Genomic DNA, 6,000 nt, shown 5'->3' on the forward strand with positions numbered 1-6,000 from the left:
GAGACTACTTCGTGTTAACTTTTGAAGACCTCGTTGCTTTCTAGTCATGAACGGCATTTACTCCAATCTTTGAACTTGGTTTTTTAACCTCTTAACACCATATTGGGTTGAATCACTACCATGAAAATTCACCATGAACATGTCGCGGATTTTGGTGGGGCATGTGGATGGGTTACGGTGAATTTTCATTAGCAGTTGTTCAAGCCAATACTGTGTTTGAGAATCAATGTGAATTCGAATCCGGGTGCGTAAATTTCCCTCAAGAAACCTGTGCAGGAGTCCAAGATGATCATGTTGGAATGAAGATGCAACATTTATAAACGATTGTTTGTTCAACATTATTGCGAATTATGCGTGTGATTTATAAATGATTTAAATTTCGTCCAAGTCGGAGAATACTTTTCTTGAAGTAAACCATAAAGTTGATTTATAAAGAAAACAAGTCGAAAAACTACCAACAATTGCAATGTTGATGGAACCAAAGAGTTTGAAAAACAAATCGAATTTCAAGTTTTCGAATAAGTTAAATCGAGTTATTTGAAAGCTTGAAATTTTGAAGCTGAATACAAATTAATCTGTTAAATTCGATTCGAAATCACATAAAATTCTATTCGAATTGAATTCAAGAAAAAAATAATAATTTGTTTTAGTAGGCCCGAAAACTGGATCATCTGGATATTGAGTTAGTAGGCCCAAATGTGATTAAAGTTATTGGAAGCCTTTTTGTGTATGTGTATGTATATGTATAAAGTGTATGGTTTGAATTCTATATGTATAAATTCGTATTCGATTTAAAATTCAATTGCTAATATCTAATCGAATATTATAAATCCGAATTCGAATTTAATTTTGAGTTTTCAATATTGATTTGGATACCGTACACACATAGCAGTTGTTGAAGCAACAGAGAAACAAGAAACGATAAATGAAATTAGATATGTTTCTCAAATGCCATTCACCAACCAAACTTCTGGCTTCTTATTAGAAAACTCGAACTCTGCATTATGTTCTTGTGAAACTCTAGCATATGCAATGTGAATGTACCAACAGAGTTTAGACACTTAGACTTAAGCTTACATTGATTATGACACTTGATTAGCTTGCATCCCCGCTCTTGAAAGTCACCAATTGCACATTCCCGGTTACCATTGTGCCGCAACGGCGCAACAACCGATCCACATTTAGTTAAATCCCCCTCTTTAGGCCACACGGAATGAAAACTTTGATGAATATTCAATGAAACTCGAACCTGTTGGAAAACCTAAAGCATTTGGAACGCGTATTGTTGTCCAATTAGTGTTTGGGTTTGGTATGACTTTTGATTTTTTTTTTCACGGGTCTAGGACTAGTATGAAAGTTGTAATATGTCTAATTGTCCAATAACATAGTCTCATTTATCCGATTATATATCCTGGTAACTCAACACAAAACCATATAAATACCCAACATGTTTTAGGTCATATTATCCCAAACCCAAGGATATATCTGACGAGTAATTACCCGATAAATACCCAACGAGTTTAAGTCAGGCTTAAATAACTGAGTTTTCGGTTTAAGAGTACATAACATCATCTGAATCCGAAAACCGACCCGATATCATCCCGTAAGAATTAGAATTAGTCAAAACAATCACCTCGTAACGACGTCGTATAGCATACAATTATACACATCTTCCCTATTTCTACACACTAGCCTTCTTCCTCTTATTCATTCCAGATTCATCAAATGGAACCCATTTCTAACGGCAACTCCACCGCCACAACGGCCTCCGTTACATCACTCAACGCCTCAACAACAACCACCCCGTCCTCCAAACTAACGGAGTCGTTAAAGTTAGAACACCAGTTATTACGAGTCCCATTCGAACACTATAAGAAGACGATCCGTGCCAACCACCGCGTTGTCGAGAAAGAGGTGTCTGCTGTTATCTCCGGCATACCGGATTCAGCCGGTATCTCGCGAGATGACGCTATTCAGCATCTCAATTCACTCGTTTCGAGGTTACAAGGACTCAAACGGAAGGTAATTAGTTGTTAATTGCCATTAGTTTGATAGGGTTTCGGTTTCAGTTATCTAAATGTTATTGTAGTAATCGATCGGAAAGCATTTGTTAATCAGTGTGTTTCAATTCGTTTTATAGTTTGCTAGGGTTTCGGTTATTTAAATGCAGTACTTGATTTTTAATTTGTTGTTGTGTTGGTTTATTGATTGATTGTAAATTTGTAATGCTACTAATTGTGAACATAAATTTAAATTAGTTTGCTTGGGTTTCGGTTATGTAAATGTAGTACTTGATTGTTATTGTAGTGATTGATTGAGGCATTTGTTAATCAGTGTGTTTTAATCTGCAAAACAATTAGTTGTAAGGTAATCGGTTCTCGATTGTTTGGTTTCGGAAAGCTAAATTGAAATTAGTTTGCTATCGATTATCTAAATGAAGTACTTGGTTATTATTGCATTGATTGATCGGAAAGCATTTGTTAATCAGTGTGTTTCGGTTTGCAACAATCAGTTGTAAGGTACTCGATTGTTCGTTTTTGTAAGCCTAAATTGAAATTAGTTTGCTAGGGTTTCGGTTATATAAATGCAGTACTTGATTGTTAATTGTATTTATTGACCGATTGATGGGAAAGCATTTGTTAATCAGTGTGTTTCAATTTGCAACAATCAGTTGGAAGGTAATCGGTTCTCGATCGTTAATTTTCATAAACCTAAATTGAAATTAGTTTGCTAGGGATCCGATTATCTAAATGCAGTACTTAATTGTTATTGTGCTTGATTGAGTGGAACACTACTAGTTTTCTATCGATTTTCAATTCGTTATCTTTGTAAACCTAAATTGCAATTAGTTTGTTAGGGTTTCGGTTATTGAAATGCAGTCCTTGATTGTTATTGTATTGATTGATTGGAAAACATTTGTTATTTGTTAATCAGTGCGTTTTAATTTGCAATAATCACTTCGCTAGGGTTCCGATTATCTAAATGCAGTACTTGATTGCTATTTTGTGCTTGATTGATTGGAACACTACTAGTTTTTGATCGGTTTTCAATTCGTTATCTTTGTAAACCTAAATTGCAATTAGTTTGTTAGGGCTTCGGTTATGGAAATGCAGTACTTGATTGTTATTGTTTTGATCAGTCGATTGAGTGATTGGATAAAATTTGTTAATTAGTGTGTTTTAATTTTGCAAAAATTAGTTGGAAGATGGGAGTAAGGCTGAGCGTCTTCAAGCACAAAGGTGTAGGGCCAGGCTTGATCATTTGGAATCTGCAGATAGTGAGAATATGTCTGAGTGGAATAATACTCGGTTGAACCGAATTCTGGTGGACTATATGCTGCGAATGTCATACTATGATACTGCTACAAAGCTTGCTGAAACTAGTAACATACAGGTATTTTGATTTTTTGTTTCTTTTAGCAATGGTGTTGGTATTGTGTTTGTTTGGATAACTATGGTTTGGATCCATTAAAGGTTAGATTTTGAAGTAGATCTTATATTATTTAAAGCTTGAGACTTTTTTTGCATCATTTCTAGTTGATTATGAGGGTTAATGTTCTTGCTTGGTTTTGACAGGATCTTGTTGATATTGAGATCTTTTATGAAGCTAAAAAAGTTATTGATGCTCTGCATAATAAGGAGGTAGCCCCTGCTTTAGCCTGGTGTGCTGATAACAAATCTAGGTTAAAGAAATTTAAGGTACTTTTTTATAGACTATATATTGTATTTGCTATTGATATAAAAAGTTGCATAATTTTGCATCAAATCTTCTAATATTGATTTTTTTGATGGCAGAGCAAATTTAAGTTTCAGTTAAGACTTCAGGAGTTCATTGAATTGGTACGTAGTGAAAATAATATGCAGGCGATTATTTATGCTTGAAAGTATCTTTCACCATGGGCTGCTACATATATGAAAGAGTTTCAGAAAGTTTTTGTCACACTGGCTTACACAAGCAATACCGGATTGGAGCTATACAAGGTTAGTGGTTTTGTAAATATATGCTTTGTCAAATTAGCATAAGCATTTCTGGTTATGTGGAATAAATGAATGATGATATCACAAATTCAGAATAAGTTACAAAATCATAACTTTAATCAATATTGATACATGTATACCACACCTCAGATATATTTTAATATAAAAGTAAATAAAGGCTAAGGTGATATTATTTTATTGTTAGGCTACTAACATGATCAGAATTTGGAAGTAGCATCTTTTTTTGAATGTCGTGTTTGTGTGTATATAGACATGTTCAACTACATAGTGGAGATGGCCTAAGAAGGATTGTAGGTCATTGATTTAAGAAATGAATATTTGAGATCTAGGTGTAGGAAGAAAAGGGGCCAGATGAACATTTTTTGGAAAAACCACATTTGTTGACTTTTTTACAAATTATACTACCTTTTCTTAAACGTAAATAAGTTTTTCATTGTAGATTATTTTTTTCAGAAAAATTACACTAAAAAGTTGAGCCTTTTTGTCTTCAGTTTGAATATTGTATTGCTTTATTTAAAAAGATCATTTTTTTCATCATACACTGTGAAAAGTGTGCTGTTTTAGCATATAGTTGTACTATTTAATCATCATCGTGGGCATTGTGTTGTTTTACCATTATAATGGTACCAACAAAAGGTTTTAATGGAAAAGCAACACAATAATAAAGGGTGTATAATGGTCAAATAACACAGTTTGAATTGAAAATAACACGATACTGAAAAAACATCAAAATGTATGGAGATGTTTTTTATGCTGAAAAACACCATATTGCTTCTTAGGCTATATCTTCTTTGTATTTGGATACACATAAGTTCATTGGTTAACCTACTTGACTTACTCTTAATAATCTTAGTTTTTTCATGGCAGGTGTTATTTGAACCAAAGCAATGGGATTACTTAATGGATCAATTCAAACAAGAATTTTGTAGGTTGTATGGCATGACACTGGAGCCTTTGTTGAATATCTTTCTTCAAGCAGGCTTATCTGCTCTGAAAACTCCGTATCCTAATATGTTATTTTTACAATGTTCTCAAATAATAATAATTTGTTACTGACTAACACATCAGGTATCATATTAAAAACAATTAACAATCCTATGTTTGTACTAGGTATCTTTTGTTTTTGCCTTGACCACTTCAGATTATGTTACGAGGATGATTGCACAAAAGAAGATCCTTTGTCTCAAGAAAGCTTCCGGAAGCTTGCAACGCCGTTACCTTTCTCAAAACAACACCATTCAAAGCTTGTCTGTTACATAACAAAAGAACTGATGGATACTGAGAACCCACCACTTGTTTTGCCTAATGGCTATGTTTACAGCACTAAGGTTAGATATGATCATATGATTACATAACTATATTAGTACAATCTAAATGTTTTAAAAAAAATTTAGAAGTCTGTAATGTGTATGTAGGCTTGTAAACAAACCGAACAAACACGAATGGGGCATGTTCGTGTTCGTTTATTTAATTTTAACTGAACAAACGGTTGAACATGACAACAAATTGAACGTGGGTATTTTTGTTCGTGTTTGTTTGTTAGAAAAATGTCCATGTTGATGTTTGTTTATGCTTGTTTGTTAATAGTGTAAATGAACGAACATAATTGAACATAGATGAACACCCGTAATTGACCAGAGACCAATTAAAGCAAACTTGAACATCAGTTTGTTGGCCCACAAATGAGCCAAACTATACTAAATTGTAATGGCTCTAAAAAACTAAATGAATGTATATAAATGAATAAATGCAAAGCAACGAACATAAGTGAACAAACATAAATGAACGAACAAGACATGTGTTCATGTTCGTTTATTTACTTAAATGAACCAAAAGTGTTCTTGTTCGTTCATTTGTTAACTAAACGAGCATAATCAACTTTCTCGCCGAACGGTTCATTGAATGTTAGTTCATTTACAGGGCTAGTTGTATGCGTTGTTGAACGGGTTTATAACCTGTTTGATGTGTTTGGGATTAACATAACCCAAATCGATCTGTTTGT

The 6,000-nt window shown here is 33.5% G+C and overlaps 1 pseudogene across 1 annotated transcript; it reads left to right on the forward strand.

The window, feature by feature from the left end:
- The first annotated feature begins 1,673 nt into the window (after positions 1-1,673).
- LOC143582441 (protein MAEA homolog) lies at positions 1,674-5,325 on the forward strand (annotated as a pseudogene). The gene is made up of 6 exons (XR_013143972.1): positions 1,674-2,022; positions 3,199-3,393; positions 3,576-3,698; positions 3,795-3,980; positions 4,866-4,999; positions 5,140-5,325. The product of XR_013143972.1 is annotated as a protein MAEA homolog (transcript).
- Positions 5,326-6,000: the final 675 nt, after the last annotated feature.

Source organism: Bidens hawaiensis, unplaced genomic scaffold (assembly GCF_021521415.1).
Source record: "Bidens hawaiensis isolate Kalapana, Puna unplaced genomic scaffold, B.hawaiensis_p1.1 tig00001511_1, whole genome shotgun sequence".
NCBI classification, from domain to species: domain Eukaryota; kingdom Viridiplantae; phylum Streptophyta; class Magnoliopsida; order Asterales; family Asteraceae; genus Bidens; species Bidens hawaiensis.